The sequence below is a fragment of the Neoarius graeffei genome, chromosome 15, assembly GCF_027579695.1.
Source record: "Neoarius graeffei isolate fNeoGra1 chromosome 15, fNeoGra1.pri, whole genome shotgun sequence".
In the NCBI taxonomy this organism is placed as follows: Eukaryota; Metazoa; Chordata; class Actinopteri; order Siluriformes; family Ariidae; genus Neoarius; species Neoarius graeffei.
This window is the reverse complement of record NC_083583.1, coordinates 69,081,134-69,101,226: the sequence shown is the minus strand read 5'-3', so window position 1 is coordinate 69,101,226 and position 20,093 is coordinate 69,081,134. Positions and strand designations below refer to the sequence as shown.

General features: G+C 44.6%; 1 protein-coding gene across 3 annotated transcripts in view; it reads left to right on the top strand.

Moving 5' to 3' along the window:
• The window catches only part of rcn1 (reticulocalbin 1, EF-hand calcium binding domain), a 192,866-nt gene that overhangs the window by 12,694 nt on the left and 160,079 nt on the right, over positions 1 to 20,093 (top strand). The gene's annotated exons all lie outside the window — the stretch shown is intronic.

Genomic DNA, 20,093 nt, shown 5'->3' with positions numbered 1-20,093 from the left:
AGATAGTAGGACTCCCTCTGCCTTTAACTTCAATGCAAAACTTGATTTACAATTAAACAGAGTTGAGAAGAGTCTGAGAACAACCAACAGTGAAGGAATCTGAATTTGCTGTCGATTTACGAACCAAACACAGAATGACCCTGCGTTTTACGTCATACATCCGCTGAACACGCCACACCCCCCAAAACATAGAGCGCTTCTGTCACTTGTTGGCTGACAGCACTTTCACTTTGGCAGGTTTTTTTTTTTTAATTACACCGACCCCTGTATTACTGACACTGTCCGATGTGCTCAGGGACTGTCAGGCCTGAGTGTGCCTCCCCGTGCCTGTTTCGGCCCTTAAATCATCTTAAGTGCTTGAAGCAGCCCGCCCAAAAAACTTCATTAGCTTAGACTGCTCCATTGTTCGGTTCACACAGAGATAATTACACCACCAACCAGGCCGATTAATTCGCACTGCGATTGGTCAAAAGCTTGACGCTCATGTGGTTATTATGTGTAATCAATTTTTATTGGTCACACACACGTGCTCATTGTTTACACTCTGGCTTCCTGCCGTCTCTTCACTGGGGTTGGATTTCTATAAAAGATGACTTATGATAAATATGATGAATACATTTGTCACCGTGACGACTGCTGGTAATTTTCTCTTCATCACTGATGGATTATATTCGTCATTGACGAATGCCAGAAGGAACCCTGTTTTACAATGATACTAATTCATTCAAGTCCTCAAAAAAAGCTGGTTGTCCACGTAAGAAAAATGCATGAGAGGACAGGATCATTCAGAGACTCTCAATGGGGAATCGGTTCACCACTGCAACTGGAATTGCTCGCCAGTTCAGTGCTGAACAGGGCAAGGATCTATCTCTGCATACAAGTGTCTTGCTGTTTAAGACAATTTGGACTGAAAGCCCACTCTGCAGTGACCAAACCACTCATAAGTAGAAAGAATAAAAAGGCTAGACTAGTCTTTGCTGAGGAGCCTGTTGTGTGGACAGAGGAGAACTGGTCCAAAGTTCACTTCAATGATGAAAGCAAGTTAAATTTATTTGGGTCTGATGTCAGAATCAGAATCACTTTTATTGCCAGGTATGTGGACACACACGAGGAATTTGACTCCGGTTTCACTTAGTTCTCATAGTACAAAACAGATAAAAAGCGTATACACAAACAAACAAAAAAAATGGTGCAATAGGTGCATAGTGCAAAGTAAGTCAAGTATGAAATAGATAAATATAAAGTATACAGTGTGCACAGAATGACGGTATGAGTGTGCAGATATTTTACAAGTGATATTACTGATATATGAATCTGGATTTTAGCTGTTCATCACATAAAGGATTTTCCCTTTTGGTGCAATATGGTGCAAAGATGAAATAGTAAATATAAATAAATATAAATATAAGTAACAGTGAGCACAGAATGACAGTATGAGTGTGCAGATATTTTGCAAGTGATATTACTGATATATGAATCTGGATTTTAGCTGTTCATCACAGAGACAGCCTGAGGGAAAAACTATTCTTGTGTCTGGTTGTTTTTGCATACAGTGATCTATATCGCCTCCCTGAGGGGAGAGGATTAAACAGATTGTGACCAGGGTGTGATGGGTCCGCAGAGATGTTACCTGCCCGTTTCCTGACTCTGGACAAGTATAGGTCTTGGATGGAGGGCAGGTTGACACCAATAATTTTCTCTGCAGACCTTATTGTCCATTGCAGTCTGTTCTTCTCCTGTTTGGTGACCGATCCAAACCAAACAGTGATGGAAGAGCAAAGAACAGACTGAATAATGGCAGAGTAGAATTGTGTCAACAGCTCCTTAGGCAGGTTGAGCTTCCTGAGCTAGCGCAGAAAGTACAACCTCTGCTGAGCCTTTTTGATGATAATGACTGTGTTGGTCTCCCACTTCAAGTCCCGAGAGATTGTGGAACCCAGAAACCTTCAACAGCAGTCACAGTGTTGATGGTGATGGGCAGCAGAGTGGGGGGGGGGGGGGGGGGGGGGGGCGCTCCTCCTAAAGTCCACCGTCATCTCCACAGTTTTGAGCGTGTCCAGTTCCAGATTGTTCTGACTGCACCACCAGACCAGCTGTTCAACCTCCTGTCTGTATGCAGACTCGTCACCATCTCGGATGAGGCCGATGACCGTTGTATCATCCGCAAATTTCAGGAGTTTAACAGACGGGTCTCTTGAGGGGCAGTCGTTGGTATAAAGGGAGAAGAGCAGTGTGGAGAGCACACACCCTTGGGGGGTGCCAGTGCTGATAGTCCGAGTGCTGGATATGATGCTCCCCATCCTCACCTGCTGCTTCCTGTCAGTCAGGAAGTTTGTAATCCACTGACAGGTGGAGGAGGGCACAGTGAGCTGGGTGAGCTCGGTGTGGAGGATGTCTGGAACAGTGGTGTTGAATGCCGAACTGAAGTCCACGAACAGGATCCTGGCATACGTCCCTGCAGTGTCAAGGTGTTGCAGGATGTAGTGTAGACCCATATTTATTGCATCATCCACTGACCTGTTTGCCCGGTAGACAAACTGCAGGGGGTCCAGCAGGAGGTCTGTGATGTCCTTCAGGTATGACAATACCAGTCTCTCGAAGGACTTCATGACTACAGATGTGAGGGCAACAGGCCTGTCGTCATTCAGTCCTGTGATATTGGTTTTCTTAGGAACCGGGATTATTGTGGAGCGTTTGAAGCATGAGGGGACTTCGCACAGCTCCAGGGATCTATTAAAGATCTGGGTGAAGATGGGAGCCAGCTGGTCAGCACAGACCTTCAGACAAGAGGGTGACACACCATCTGGGCCAGGTGCCTTCCTGATCTTCTGTCTGTGGAAAAGCTGACAGACATCCTCTTCACAGATCTTGAGTGCTGGTGGGGGGGTCAGAGGCGGGGGGTGGCAGAATGGCAGGGGGCGTAAATGGGTCTTTAATGACTGAAGGGGGGAGAGGTGGGAATGTATCACATCTGCAGTAAAACACATTCAGCTCGTCAGCCAGTTAATGGTTCATTGCAGTTCATTGCAGAGCATATAGTTAGTAATGTTCTGCAGGCTTCTCCACACTGACGTCGGATCGTTTGCTGAAAGGCTGTTTTTAATCTTATCAGCATAGCTCCTCTTAGCTGCTTTCACCTCCATTGTTAGTGTGTTTCTGGTCTGAATATACAGAACTCTGTCTCCACTTTTGTAGACCCCTTCTTTGTTCTGATGAAGTTGCCTGAGTTTTGCAGTGAACCAGGGTTTATTGTTGTTGTATATGCGGAAGGTTTTGGTAGGCACACACACATCCTCACAAAAACTGATGTTAGATGTCACAGTATCAGTCAGTTCATGCAGGTCTGAGGCTGCAGCCTCAAAAACACTCCAATCAGTGCAGTCAAAGCAGGCTTGTAGTTCCACTTTGGCCTCATCGGACCATCTCCTCACCGTCTTAACTACAGGCTTAGCAGATTTCAGCTTCTGCCTGTAGGACGGGATAAGATGAACCATACAGTGATCAGATAGTCCCAAGGCTGCACGGGGGACAGAGTGGTATGAGTCCTTTAAAACAGTGTAACAATGGTCCAGAGTGTTAGAGTCCCTGGTGGGACACTTAATGTGCTGTTTATATTTTGGCAGTTCATGGCTGAGGTTTGCTCTGTTAAAGTCCCCCAAAACAATGAGCAAAGAGTCCGGGTGTTTTTTCTCCACATTGTTTATCTGGTCAGCCAGGTGTTGTAACGCCTCATTAATACACGCCTGAGGGGGAATGGAGACTCCAACCAGAATAAACAAGGAAAACTCTCGCAGAGCATAAAACGGTTTGCAGTTTATGAATAATGACTCCAGATGAGGACTGCATGATTTGTTTAGAACGGTGACATGAATACATCAACCTTCGTTAATGTAAAAGCAGATTCCGCCTCCCCTCGTTTTCCCCGTGAGCTCCGTTTAGCAGTAGATAAAGTTGGTGCAGGTGAAATCTAGGCAGATGGAGAGAAGAGTCTGGGATGTGCTCACAGAGCCAAGTTTCGGTGAAGCACAAGGCAGCAGATCTGTTAAAATCCCAGGGTTCCTGCGGGTCCTTAAAAAGTCTTAAATACATCTTTCGGTTTTCAAGGCCTAAAAACGTCTTAAATTGTTTGGAATGACTGGAATTTTCGAAAGGGAGGTATTAAATTTAATATTGGACCGAATGAGTGAAATGTCTCCATCCGGTTTGGGGTATTTTTTAACCATAATTTTAAAAGTGACCAGCGTACCTTTTGGAGGCAGCATTGGTTCTGTGCATTCTGTGCATTCCGTAGAACAAAAGTAACGTTAGGAGGCTACTGGAGGAAGTGTGGTGCGGTGGCTGTGAAGAGTGAGAGATACGCAAGTAGCTTACGTGGGCGGTAGAAAGCGTTGATAATTATGGGAAGATGTCTGTTTAATGACAAGTGGTTGGGGGATGACAAATACCCCCAAAATAAGGAGAAGAATCATTTGCGATAAAAAGTGCTGGATCGCACAAATGTGTTTAAAGACGGTAACGCAGCGCTGGGGACACGGCGGACTGGGAAACTGGTTTTTCATGGACATGAGGCGCGCGGGCGTGTTAGAGGTCAAGCGCTCCGGAGTGAAATGTAGGGGGGTTCGCGCATGCGCACAAGAGTCAGGTGGAAAATGGGGCTTATAGGAAATACTACTACTAATAATGATTAGCATCATTTTTTTACTTAACATTGTTTATTGTACTAAGTTTAATATAAATATATAAACAACCTTTATGTCAAAACTCAATTAAAAAGAACTCCAGAAAATACAATAATTCTAAATATAGTACAATATAAATAATTTGTACAAAAAGGTTTTAGTTTTATTACTTATCGTCTACAACAGTGTTTTTAATATAATAAGAAGAATAATATTAACAACCACTAATAATAATTAGTAGTAATAGTAATTATTATTGATTATTAATCATTACTACTTATGAATTAGTGATTAATAAGTACTAGGGATTATTAAATGTTATAAAATTAAGTTATTAAAAATTATTACAAATAATTATTAAAAAGTAGTAAGTGGTAGAATACAAACAAATACTCATGGATTATAGATAATTTTTTTAAATAGTGAACACTGATATAAAATAACTGTACTACTCGTCTCGTCTTCTTCCTCTTTATCCGGGACCGGGTCGCAGAGGCAGCAGTCTAAGCAGGGAAGCCCAAACTTCCCTTTCCCCAGACACCTCGGCCAGCTTCTCGGGAAGAACACCGAGGCATTCCCAGGCCAGCCGAGAGACATAGTCCCTCCAGCGTGTCCTGGGTCTTCCCCGGGGCCTCCTCCCGGGGGGACATGCCTGGAACACCTCCCCAGGGAGGCAACCAGGAGGCATCCGAAAAAGATGCCCGAGCCACCTCAGCTGATTCCTCTCGATGTGGAGGAGCAGCGGCTCTACTCCGAGCTCCTCCGGAGTGACTGTGCTTCTCACCCTATCTCTAAGGGAGCGCCCAGCCACCCTGCGAAGGAAACTCATTTCGGCCGCTTGTATCTGCGATCTTGTTCTTTCGGTCAGTACCCAAAGCTCATGACCACAGGTGAGAGTCGGAACGTAGATCGACCGGTAAATTGAGAGCTTCGCCTTTTGGCTCAGCTCCTTCTTCACCACGACGGACCGGTAAAGCGACCGCATCACTGCGGAGGCTGCACCGATCCGCCTGTCGATCTCGCGCTCCATCCTTCCCTCACTCGTGAACAAGATCCCGAGATACTTAAACTCCTCCACTTGAGGCAGGACTTCTCCACCAACCTGGAGAGGGCAAGCCACCCTTTTCCGGTCGAGAACCATGGCCTCGGACTTGGAGGTGCTGATTCTCATCCCAGCCGCTTCACACTCGACTGCAAACCGCCCCAGTGCATGCTGAAGGTCCTGGTTTGAAGAAGCCAACAGGACAACAACATCTGCAAAAAGCAGAGATGAAATCCTGTGGTTCCCAAACAGGATTCCTTCCGGCCCCTGGCTGCGCCTAGAAATTCTGTCCATAAAAATTATGAACAGAACCGGTGACAAAGGGCAGTCCTGCCGGAGTCCAACATGCACCGGGAACAGGTCTGACTTACTGCCTGCAATGCGAACCAGACTCCTGCTTCGTTCGTACAGGGACCGGACAGCCCTTAGCAAAGAGCCCCGAACCCCATACTCCCGAAGCACCCCCCACAGAATACCACAGGGGACACGGTCGAATGCCTTCTCCAGATCCACAAAGCACATGTGGACTGGTTGGGCAAACTCCCATGAACCCTCGAGCACCCTATGAAGGGTATAGAGCTGGTCCAGTGTTCCGTGACCAGGACGAAAACCGCATTGTTCCTCCTGGATCCGAGGTTCGACTATTGGTCGAATTCTCCTCTCCAGTACCCTGGAGTAAACCTTCCCTGGGAGGCTGAGAAGTGTGATTCCCCTATAATTGGAGCACACTCTCTGGTCCCCTTTCTTAAAAAGAGGGACCACCACCCCAGTCTGCCACTCCAGAGGCACTGTCCCCGACCGCCACGCGATGTTGCAGAGGCGTGTCAACCAAGACAGCCCCACAACATCCAGAAACTTGAGATACTCAGGGCGGATCTCATCCACCCCCGGTGCCTTGCCACCGAGGAGCTTGCAAACCACCTCAGTGACTTCGGCTTGTGTAATGGACGAGTCCACCTCTGAGTCATCAGCCTCAGTCTCCTCAGTGGAAGACATGACGGTGGGATTGAGGAGATCCTCAAAGTATTCCTTCCACCGCCCGACAGTGTCCCCAGTCGAGGTCAACAGCTCCCCACCTGCACTGTAAACAGTGTTGGCAGAGTACTGCTTCCCCCTCCTGAGGCGCCAGACGGTTTTCCAGAATTTCTTCGAGGCCGACCGATAGTCCTTCTCCATGGCCTCCCCGAACTCCTTCCAGTTCCGAGTTTTTGCCTCCGCAACTTCCCGAGCTGCAGCATGCCTGACCTGCCGATACCCGTCAGCTGCCTCAGGAGTCCTGGAGGTCAACTTGGCCCGATAGGACTCCTCCTTCAGCTTGACGGCATCCCTTACTTCTGGTGTCCACCACCGGGTTCGGGGATTGCCGCCATGACAGGCACCGGAGACCTTGCGGCCACAGTTCCGAACAGCTGCGTCCACAATGGAGGTAGAGAACATGGTCCACTCAGACTCAATGTCCCCAGCCTCCCTCAGAAGCTGGGAAAAGCTCTCCCGGAGGTGGGAGTTAAAGACCTCCTCAACAGAGTGCTCAGCCAGATGTTCCCAGCAGACCCTCACCATACGTTTGGGCCTGCCAGGTCTGTCCAGCTTCCTCCTCCGCCAGCGGATCCAACTCACCACCAGGTGGTGATCAGTTGACAGCTCAGCCCCTCTCTTCACCCGAGTGTCCAAGACATAGGGTGATCAGATGAAACGACTACAAAGTCTATCATCGACCTCCGACCTAAGGTGTCCTGGTGCCACGTGCACTTATGGACACCCCTATGCTCGAACATGGTGTTTGTTATGGACAAACCGTGACTAGCACAGAAGTCCAATAACAAAACACCACTCGGGTTCAGATTGTGGAGGCCGTTCCTCCCAACCACGCCCCTCCAGGTGTCACTGTCATCGCCCACGTGAGCATTGAAGTCCCCCAGTAGCACAATGGAGTCCCCAGTCTGAGCACCCCTCAGTACCTCTCCCAGGGACTCCAAGAAGGCCGGATACTGTATACTGCTATTTGGGCCATAGGCACAAACAACAGCAAGAGCCCTCTCCCCAATCCGAAGGCGCAGAGAGGCGACCCTCTCGTTCACTGGGGTAAACTCCAACACATGGCGGCTGAGCTGGGGAGCTATAAGCAAGCCCACACCAGCCCGCTGCCGCTCACCACGGGTGACTCCATTATTAACTGTACTACTACTACTAATAATAAACAATAATACTACTAGTAATACTTGTTAATATTATTATTATCAGTTCAATTGTTATATCAATATTCACTATTAAAAACAAATTATTATCTATAATCCATGAATAATTGTTTGTATCACTACTACTACTAATAGTAATTACTACTTTTTTAATAATAATTTTAACTAATCTTATAACTCAATTTTATAGCATTTTAATAATTACTACTTATTTATTAGTATAATTTAGTAGTTGATAATAATTACTACTTATTATTAAATTACATTTTGATAATCACTGCTTATTAATTAAGTAGTAATTAATAATACTGAATTATAATAATTGCTACTCTATTAATTAATATAGCTAATAAGTAGTGATTATTAAAATGTTATAAAATTGAGTTAATTTTTTTAAAATTATTAAAAAAGTAGTTATTTTTATTATTAGTAGTAGTAATACAAACAATTATTCATGATTATAGATAATTAATGATTTTTGAATAATGAACATTGATATAACAATTGCACTGATGATAATTAGTTTACAGTTATTACAACACATTGATTAATATTGATAATGGTTATGAAAGGTGACAGTTGTTTTTCTATGTTTAATGTAACGCGCTGATGATTGTATGACTGCATAAACAGGTTTATGCTGTTACCTGCTATAATGCAGAAGATACTCGAGAACTTCCTCAGCCAGCTGTATACTGTACGACACTCAGACTGATTTTGCTGTCAGACACAAAATCACACATCATCAAAGATAATCTTTGGGGATTGAAATAATGCCAGCTAAGGTTGTTCAGCTGGTTCTACTTGCCGTTTATTGTTTTCGTTTTTGAAATGATTCATGGTGTTTTCTCCAGTAAACACCAGTCTTCTCCTTGCTGCTACAGTAGTTCTGCAGGCCTAAAACACACGACTTTACTTCAGCTGTGTTGCCATGGATGCACCCTGTTGTTCACCAATTGTGTGCATTCTTCTTAAAGTTAGTAAAAAAAAACTACTGCAGAAAACAGTTTTAAGTTGTTGTATTTATCATTTTCTTTGCCATGGTACAGTCTTAATTTTTCCATTTAGAGGTCTTGAAAAGGTCTTAAAAGTCTTTAAATTTGTACTTGAAAAATGTGCAGATACCCTGAATCCGTGTTGAGTTGAGGAGCAGCAGTTCGTCCATCTTATTGGCCAGAGAGCGGACGTTAGCCAGGTGAATAGACGGGAGCGCAGTGCAAAAACCCTGCTGCCTCAGTCTGACGAGTGCGCCGGCTCGCTTACCCCGGTGTCTCTGGCGTCCTCGGCGTAATCCATAGAGAGCTGCTGCTCCTCCAACAAGGAGCTCTGGAAAACTTTCCGGATCAATGAAAACCGATGAAAAAACTTTACTGGTGGTTATTCCAATGTTTATAAGTTCTTCTCTGGAGTATGTGACCAGTGAAGGAGCGCAAAAAACACAACAAATACACAAAAACATAGAAAGTACAAGAGAGCAAAGTACCAAGGCAACCATCCGCGGCGCCATCTTGGATGAGATGTTCCCATCAGACCCAAATAAATTGAACTTGCTTTCAAGTTCAATTATGTTTGGTATCAAACTGTGGAAAGACTGAACCCAAAGTGTGTAAAGGAGTCAGTTAAATTTGGAGGAGGAAGCGTCATGTTTTGGGGGATGTTTTCTGCAGCAGGAGTTGGGCCTATTGTACAGCTACATGGCAGGGTGAATACAAATGTTTATCAGAACCTCCTTCGGCAACATGCAATTCTTTCACTGCAAGCGTTTCCCAATCAACCCGCAATTTTCATGCAAGACAATGCCCTGTTACACTGCAGAACGGGTAAAGCAGTTCCTTGAAGCTAAGAACATTGAAACAATGAAATGGCCAGCCCAGAGTCCAGATCTAAACTCTATAGAGACACTCTGAAAAATCCTTGGCGACAAACTAATGGCTAAGAAACCCACTACAGTTACCAAACTGTGGAAGAGACTGTAAGAAGAATGGACCAAGATCAAACCAGAGCAGTGTGAGAAACTAGTGATGTCCTGTGGGGGCAGATCTGCTGAAGTCATTCAAAGCAAGGGCCTCTATGCCTTCTGTTAAACTTTGAATCCTGTAGCCCTCAAAAAATGTTAGTTTTAATTTTCTCTTCTACAATTATTTATTATTATTGATTTATGAGTTGTTTTAGTGATTTCTTGAATTGTAAATAGCAGATATATAATTCCTTCATTATATTGTAAATTGGATATGAAGATCCCGTCTGGGAATCCAGTAAAGTCTTTTGTATTTGTACAATGGTTAATGTTCTTTAATTTACATCACTGTGTTTCACACAAAATAAAGGTTTTTGTTGAAGTGCCTTGGTTATTTGAAATAAATAAATAAAATGCTAGTACAACAGTGGTATAACTACAGCTGATATTCCTTCAAATTCTGAGCAATAAAGATTAACAATATTTCAGAATAAATCAAATATTTATAAATTGTTCTCTAATTTTGATCATTGTATAAGCATGAAAAATGTCCAAAATAGGAGCTGTTATGTATTCTAGAGAAGCTGCACAGCATTGTACCACACGTTGTGGTGAAATATAGTCAACCATACAAAAATATCATGATGACATGGGATTAGCAATTTATGATTTAACTTAACCCTTAGAATTCCTTATCATTCCTGGGAAATTAGCATCAAACGCCTATCCAAGACATATCCAAAATTAATTGAAAGCTGTTCATGAACTATTTGGAGCACAAGGATGGACAGCAACACTGTCTTCAGCCATAAATGTTGCCATCACATTATGACAGTGATGTAACTTAAGATTACAAATGTTATTTGGACCATGAACAGGTTTGTTGTGAATAATGGGTTGTTAATTGCTTCTTTGTTCCAACTCCATTAACCATTCAAGAGAATATGCATTTCAAATAGAAAATGTTACAGCTCATAACATGAAGATATAAGATGGCTTTTCATGTTAACATTCACTAACTAGCTATCTAACTTAGGAGATTAATCATCTTCATCCAGTGAGCCAACCTGCTTCCTCTTCACATGCTCCAACATATAGGCTGTGCTTCCATACTAGCTAAGAATAGCTTTACAAATTCAGAACCTTTTTCAGAGTTCAGTGTGAAATGCTCCTACACATTGGAAGTTTTTGTTTTTGAAGCTGCCATCATGCTTTTGTTAGCTTCTCTTCATCCATCCATCCATCCATCCATCCATTTTCTCCCAGACTTCCCTCACCCCGGCCCCCTCCACCAGCTCTTCCAGGGGAACACTGAGGCGTTCCCAGGCCAGCCGAGTGATGTAATCTCTCCAGCGTGTCCTGGGTCTGCCTTGGTGTCTCCTCCTGGTGGGGCATGCCCAGAGAACCTCCCCTGGGAAGTGTCCAGAGGACATCCTAACAATGTGCTCAAACCACCTCAACTGACTTATTTCGATGTGGAGGAGCAGAGGTTCTACTCCGAGTTTCTCCTGAATGACCAAGCTTCTCACCCTGTCTCTAAGGGTGAGAAGACTCCTCCCAGCAACCCTGTGGAGAAAACTCATTTTGACCACTTGTATCCGCAATCTCATTCTTTTGGTCACTACCCACAGTTCGTTCCCATGAGAGTGGGAACGTAGATGGACCGGTAAATTGAGAGCTTTGCCTTTTGGCTCAGCTCTCTCTTCACCACAACAGACCGGCTTAGCATCTGCATCACTGCTGACGCTGCCCTGATCCATCTGTCCAACTCCTGCTCCCTCCTACCCTCACTTGTGAACAAGACCCTTAGATACTTAAACTCCTCCACTTGAGGTAGCAACTCCCCCTGACCCGAAGTAGGCACTCCACCCATTTCCAGCTGAGCACCATGGCCACAGAATTGGAGGGCATCCTCATCCTAGCCGCTTCACACTCTGCTGTAAACTGTCCCAGTACATGCTGTAGGTCACAGATTGATGAAACCAACAGGACCATATCATCCACAAAAAGCAGAGATGCGATCCTGATGTCACCAAATCGGACACCCTCTGCCCCTTGGCTGCACCTAGACATTCTGTCCATAAAAGTTATGAACAGAACCGGTGACAAAGGGCAGCCCTGGTGGCCACATGCACCAGGAACAAGTCTGACTTACTGCTGGTAATGTGAACCAAACTCCTGCTCCGGTCGTACAGGGTCCAAATGGCCTGCAGCAGTGGGCCCCGAACCCCATACTCCCAAAGCACCCCCCACAGGGCACCCCGAGGGACATGGTCGTAAGCCTTCTTCAGGTCCACAAAACACATGTGGACCGGTTGAGCAAACTCCCATGCATCCTCCAGTACCCTTGCAAGGGTAAAGAGCTGGTCCAATGTTCCACGACCAGGACGAAAACTGCATTGTTCCTCCTGAATTCGAGGTTGAACTATCGACTGGACTCTCCTCTCCAGCACCTCAGCCTCCCTGGGTAAGCCTATGCTGAGAAGTGTGATTCCTCTATAGTTGGAACACACTTTCCGGTCCTCCTTTTCAAAAAGTGGGACCATCACCCCAGTCTGCCAATCCCGAGGCACTGTCCCCAACCTCCATGCAATGTTGAAGAGGCGTGTCAGCCAACAACATCCAGCGCCTTCAGGAATTCAGAACAAATCTCATCCACCCCTGGAGCTCGGCCCCCAAGGAGCTTTTGACCACCTCAGCAACCTCAGCCCCTGTGAAAGGCCAGTCCTCCCAAGTACCCTCAGACTCTCTGTCCTCCTCAGATGATATGAAGGTGGGATTGAGGAGATCCTTGAAGTATTCCTTCCAACGCTAGATGATGTCCCCAGTTGAGGTCAACAGCACTCCATCCCCACTGTAAACAGTCAGGACAGAGCACTGCTTCCCCTTCCTGAGCTGCCGGATGGTTTGCCAGAATCTCTTTGAGGCTGACCGAAAGTCACTTTCCATGGCCTCACCGAACTCCTCCCACACTCGAGTTTTTGCTTCAATGACTGCCACAGCCGGCACGGTGGTGTAGTGGTTAGCGCTGTCGCCTCACAGCAAGAAGGTCCTGGGTTCGAGCCCCGGGGCCGGCGAGGGCCTTTCTGTGCGGAGTTTGCATGTTCTCCCCGTGTCCGCGTGGGTTTCCTCCGGGTGCTCCGGTTTCCCCCACAGTCCAAAGACATGCAAGTTAGGTTAACTGGTGACTCTAAATTGACCGTAGGTGTGAATGTGAGTGTGAATGGTTGTCTGTGTCTATGTGTCAGCCCTGTGATGACCTGGCGACTTGTCCAGGGTGTACCCCGCCTTTCGCCCATAGTCAGCTGGGATAGGCTCCAGCTTGCCTGTGACCCTGTAGAAGGATAAAGCGGCTAGAGATAATGAGATGAGATGAGACTGCCACAGCTGCGTTCCACTTGGCATGTTGGTATCTGTCAGCTGCCTCTGGAGACCCACAGGCCAACCAAGCCTGATAGGACTCCTTCTTCAGCATGATGACTCCCGTCACCACAGGTGTCCACTACCGGGTTTGGGGATTACCACCATGACAGGCACCAACAACCTTGCAGCCACAGCTCTGCACGGCCACCTCAGCAATGGAGGTATGGAACATGGTCCACTTGGACTCAATGCCCCCATCCTTCCCCAGTATGCAGTTGAAGCTCTGCTGCAGGTGGCAGTTGAAGATCCGATGGATGGAAGCCTCTGCCAAACATTCCCAGCATACCCTCACTACACTTTTGGGCCTACCAGGTCTGTCCGGCCTCCTCCCCCACCATCTGATCCAGCTCACCACCAGGTAGTGATCAGTTGACAGCTCTGCTCCTCTCTTCACCTGAGTGTCCAAGACATATGGTCGCAGATCAGATGAAAAGACTACAAAGTCAGTCATCAATATACAGCCTAGGGTGTCCTTGTGTCATTTGCACTTATGGACACCCTTATACTCAAACATGGTGTTCATTATGGCCAAACCATGCATGACACAGAAGTCCAACAACAGAACACTACTCAGGTTCAGATCGGGCAGGTCGTTCCTCCCAATCACACCCCTCCAGGTCTCCCCGTCATTGCCCACATGAGCGTTGAAGTCCCCCAGTAAAACAGTGGAGTACCCTCGTGGTGCACCGTCTAGTACACCACTCAAGGACTCCAAGACGGCCAGGTACTCTGAACTACCATTTAGCGCATAAGCACAAATGACAGTCAGAGACCGTTCCCTGACTCAAAGGTGCAGGGAAATGACCCTCTCCTTTACTGGGGAAAACTCCAGATGTTCTCCCCAGCTCACACATTGCAAGAGAGTTTCTGGAGCTGGTGGTCAGGTAGTCCATACAATGTCTGTCACTTGTCCAATTCCCAACTATGTCCTGCAGGTGATGGTGTGAGTATCTGCTGCTGTAAAGCTCTCTTGTGCAATGCAGCCTGGTAACTGCATTACTTGCAATATTGGGTCAGTGAATCTTTACGGGGGGCAGCTTTGTTCCCTTGCTGAAGAAGAGCAAAGAAATCTCAGGCACTGTAAAGATGTGCAGTCCAACAAGACATCTACAGAAGCCTGCACCCAACTTGCATTGCATTTGTGTGAGGCCTATGCTTTACCTGTACTCTTCTTTCCAGTCATGAAGAAGACATGGCCACTGAAGCTTTCTAAATGCTAAGGCTAATTATGGCAACCTCTGTATCTGGGCTCCTGATTATGATGCTGGAATGTGATATACTAGCATGCTTTGCATGCAGAATAAGTTTGGATTCTGCCTCTTTGTGAATATGGGCCATGAGTCACCATGATCACTAGACCAAGACAGCACAAGTTCCAACAGCCCTCAGCTTACAAACATTTCCACTATGTCTTTTCCGATCCACTTTTTTGAACATTCTACAATCTTTGGCCATCACACATCTGTAACAAGTTGTGCTTTCTTGGCTGTAACACAATTCAAGTGGACAAAACACTTTGGATTTATTGAAAAATTTGCTGTCTGCGGTGTCGAGGGTGCAGGCATTTTCTTTTTTTGCTCATGAACTGAATCTCAAGAGAAGGTGGGTAATGCAGCAAGACAACGACCCTAAATTAGAGCCCTGCACTCCCGCGGGAGTCCCTCGGGACCCGACGCAAAGCAGTGCGGCGTGGGACAAATTTTGAAAGCTCATTGCGGGCGGGAGGGGGAGGTGATAAGCTGCAGTCCTGCTAACTAAAAACGTGTTTAAAATAAAATTTATAAATTATTAATTTATGTCTATCATATATAATTTGTGCTGGATATTTTATTTGGCATTAATAAAAACATTTTAAGATGCCTAAATTTGCGGATGTGGTCTAATCTCGCGTACGTTTCCGATTCCTTTCCGCACATGTTTTTTCAGAGGGGGGACACACACACACAATGCTAATGCACTACTGCCAATGTGCAATTTTAATATTTTTGCCTGTGTGTGTGTGTGTGTGTGTGTGTCTGTGCGTACATAAGTGTGTATGTGTGTGTGTGCATGTGTGCGTGTGTGTGCACAAGTGTGTGTATATACAGTGGTGCTTGAAAGTTTGTGAACCCTTGAGAATTTTCTATATTTCTGCATAAATATGACCTAAAACATCATCAGATTTTCACACAAGTCCTAAAAGTAGATAAACAGAACCCAGTTAAACAAATGAGACAAAAATATTATACTTGGTCATTTATTTATTGAGGAAAATGATCCAATATTACATATCTGTGAGTGGCAAAAGTATGTGAACCTCTAGGATTAGCAGTTAATTTGAAGGTGAAATTAGAGTCAGGTGTTTTCAATCAATGGGATGACAATCAGGTGTGAGTGGGCACCCTGTTTTATTTAAAGAACAGGGATCTATCAAAGTCTGATCTTCACAACACATGTTTGTGGAAGTGTATCATGGCACGAACAAAGGAGATTTCTGAGGACTTCAGAAAAAGCATTGTTGATGCTCATCAGGCTGGAAAAGGTTACAAAACCATCTCTAAAGAGTTTGGACTCCACCAATCCACAGTCAGACAGATTGTGTACAAATGGAGGAAATTCAAGTCCATTGTTACCCTCCCCAGGAGTGGTCAACCAACAAAGATCACTCCAAGAGTAAGGCGTGTAATAGTCGGCGAGGTCACAAAGGACCCCGGGGTAACTTCTAAGCAACTGAAGGCCTCTCTCACATTGACTAATGTTCATGTTCATGAATCCACCACCAGGAAAACACTGAACAACAATGGTGTGCATGACAGAGTTGCAAGGAGAAAGCCACTGCTCTCCAAAAAGAACATTGCTGCTCATCTGCAGTTTGCTAAAGAGCACGTGGACAAGCCAGAAGGCTATTGGAAAAATGTTTTGTGGACGGAGGAGACCAAAATAGAACTTTTGGTTTAAATGAGAAGCGTTATGTTTGGAGAAAGGAAAACACTGCATTCCAGCACAAGAACCTTATCCCATCTGTGAAACATGGTGGTGGTAATATCATGGTTTGGGCCTGTTTTGCTGCATCTGGGCCAGGACGGCTTGCCATCATTGATGGAACAATGAATTCTGAATTATACCAGCGAATTCTAAAGGAAAATGTCAGGACATCTGTCCATGAACTGAATCTCAAGAGAAGGTGGGTCATGCAGCAAGACAACAACCCTAAGCACACAAGTCATTCTACCAAAGAATGGTTAAAGAAAAATAAAGTTAATGTTTTGGAATGGCCAAGTCAAAGTCCTGACCTTAATCCAATGGTAATGTTGTGGAAGGACCTGAAGCGATCAGTTCATATGAGGAAACCCACCAACATCCCAGAGTTGAAGCTGTTCTGTACGGAGGAATGGGCTAAAATTCCTCCAAGCCGGTGTGCAGGACTGATCAACAGTTACCGCAAACGTTTAGTTGCAGTTATTGCTGCACAAGGGGGTCACACCAGATACTGAAAGCAAAGGTTCACATACTTTTGCCACTCACAGATATGTAATATCGGATCATTTTCCTCAATAAATAAATGACCAAGTATAATATTTTTGTCTCATTTGTTTAACTGGGTTCTGTTTATCTACTTTTAGGACTTGTGTGAAAATCTGATGATGTTTTAGGTCATATTTATGCAGAAATTTAGAAAATTCTAAAGGGTTCACAAACTTTCAAGCACCACTGTATGTGTGCGCGTGTGTGTGTAAAGTCTTATTATTTTTTATTTTGTTCATACACTGACACTCTCATTCTCTCTTCTCTCTCTCATGCACTCATTTTTTGTTCTTTCATTTGTTGTTTTTTCTCTTTCTTCCTCAATGTCATAGTCTCGCTTTCTTCTTTTTCACTTTCAAACTTTCTTTCTTTTTTCTTTCTTTCTATTTATTTATTTTTTCTTATTCCTTTTTATTTTCATTTCCTTTGTGTGTGTGTGTGTGTGAGAGAGAGAGAGAGAGAGAGAGAGAGAGAGAGAATAGCCTCAGTGTAATATGACACTCTGGCCAAACACTGTCAGGGTTTTGCCCCAAGACTAATTCTCACCTTTGGATTTGTTTCTCACACACACACACACACACACACACAACATGCGGACAGATAGAGAAAGATTGAGAGAGAGAGAGAGAGAGAGAGAGAGAGATACACAGACAGATAGATAGATAGATAGATGTAAAGCCTCAGCTGCGCATGCCGCCTGACAATGCGCACCCTCGCTACGTGCGCTAGGTGAAGGATCGGTCAGTGGAGAGCTCAGCTAAGCTCAGCATGTTTAATTCCCCAAGCCAATGACAAGAACTTTCGTGAGAAATAACGCGAACGTCTGCATCATGCGGGATTTGCGGGCGGGAGCGGGACAAAATATGGCAGGTGCGGGCGGGAGCGGGACTGAAAATCATAATTCTTTGCGGGAGCGGGCGGGAGCGGGACTGCACAATGCCAGAGCGGGTGGGAGCGGGACTGAAAATTCTGTCCCGCGCAGACCTCTATCCTAAGTACACAAGTCATTCTACCAAAGAAGGGTTAAAGAAGAATAAAGTTAATGTTTTGGAATGGCCAAGTCCTGACCCTCCTGACCTTAATCCAATCAAAATGTTGTGGAATGACCTGAAGCGAGCAGTTCATGTGAGGAAACCCACCAACATCCCAGAGTTGAAGCTGTTCTGTATGGACGAATGGGATAAAATTCCTCCAAGCCGGTGTGCAAGACTGATCAACAGTTACTGGAAATGTTTAGTTGCAGTTATCGCTGCACGAGGGGGTCACACCAGATACTGAAAGCAAAGGTTCACATACTTTTGCCACTCACAGATATGTAATATTGGATCATTTTCCTCGACCAAATATAATATTTTTGTCTCATTTGTTTAATTGGGTTCTCTTTATGTACTTTTAGGACTTGTGTGAAAATCTGATGATGTTTTGGGTCATATTTATGTAGAAATATAGAAAATTCTAAAGGATTCACAAACTTTGAAGCACCACTGTACAGTTCGTGCAGTGTGCATGACATAAACAAGGTACCTTGGTCCATCAGGATTTCTTTCGGAATCCCGATCTGGGAGACAACATGAAAGAGCGCTTCCACAATACTGAGTACGGAGATATTGTGGAGCGGCACTGCCCTAGTAACAATTTTATGTTCCCAGAACGTTCTGGGCACGTACGCCTTTGGTTGCCTATACGGTGCATATACGTTAGGTTTGGTTGCCACTTGGTTGCCACGTGGTTGCCATGGAAAGTTTTTCTGACGTTGCCCAAACGTTTCCTGTTGGTTACAACAACAACCTTCCCCTGCCCTTCCCCTAACCTTGCTGGTTGCATGTTTGGTTCCCTGAATGTTAGCCTAACGTCCCCCTGATGTTGTAGAATGTTATGTTTTGGTTAGATTTTGCTTGCAACTAATTAGCAACATCAACACATAACTGCTAGCACATCTACATGAGAAAACTGTCAGTGATGAATGAACAGGCAAATTTGGCAGGTCTTGAAAGTTTAATGAGATAAAATATCAAAAACAAATTTGAATAAAAAAATGTTTGAAAATAAAAAATAAAATAGAAAAGTTTCTGAAAGTGTAACGGTGCATTCAATAAAACAATCATATATATACAAAACAGAATAAAATAGAAAAGTTTCTGAAACGGTGCATTCAATAAAACACATTCAAAACAGAATAAAATAGAAATAAGAGTTTTTTAAAGTGTAACTGTGCATTCAATAACAAAAACAAAATAGAATAAAAAAAATCACTTCACAAAAAAATAGAATAAAAAATCACTGTTCACAAAAAAGAATAAAAATTCACTGTTCACAATTCAATTGTCCATCCGTTGCTGCTGACCAGCTGATCTGAAAAGAAAAAGGAACAAAATGTTTAAAAACAAGAACAATGAGCACATGTCCACAAAAGCATGATAAAACACCCTACTACCAACCATGAAATTTCTGTGATTGCACCAAATTAGAGAGCAGAAGTATACCGTCTGTGTGGTGCAAATTTTAGAGTCTGCCCAAGGCATTCCTCCACTTCAGCTTCCGTATGGTCGGGAAATTTTTTGACACATGCAGCTAGAAGGCAAAATCAAGGAAAGTTACACATCAAAACCTAGTCAGTCAAGCATGGCATAAAAGTGATGTGATCAATATAAACACTTACCCTTTATAATCTTGCACAGAATGAGGTCATCAAAGGACATTTTGGCCCGTCTGCCCCGCAAGCTGTACTGGGCGAGTACCTCATTATTTGCCACTCGGCGTAGCATACGGTGAATGGCTGCCCCTAAACCTGCCCCTCCGACAGTTTCAAGAAAATGTTGCTGTAAAAAAATAAAAATAATTATACAATGAAAATTACTGTAGCGAGCTTATAAAATACACACACACACATATTATAGACAGACAGACAGACAGACAGACAGGGCAAATTACCATCTTGTTCCTCTTGTCTGGTTGTTCCAGACTCCTATCCAACTCCAGCAGCTCCATCACCATGCTGCATGGTTTAGCCAACACCACATCTTCTTGCTGGAGTTGAGGCGTGTGTGTCGGGGCGTTGGTCTCCACCAATGACTCGATCTTGTCAAACCTAGCCTCGGTCCTGTCAAACTTCGCCTTGATCCTCCGCATCAAGCGACTCATGTGGGCCTCTGTGACTATGGGGACAAATGTGATGGAAGTTGTAATTTATAATGTACTTTCCTGAGTGAGTGAACTAGTTAAGTGTGTATAAAAGTACTTACTTCTCTCAAACATGGCTGCGATAGCCGAGACACCCTGTCCGTCATGAAGCG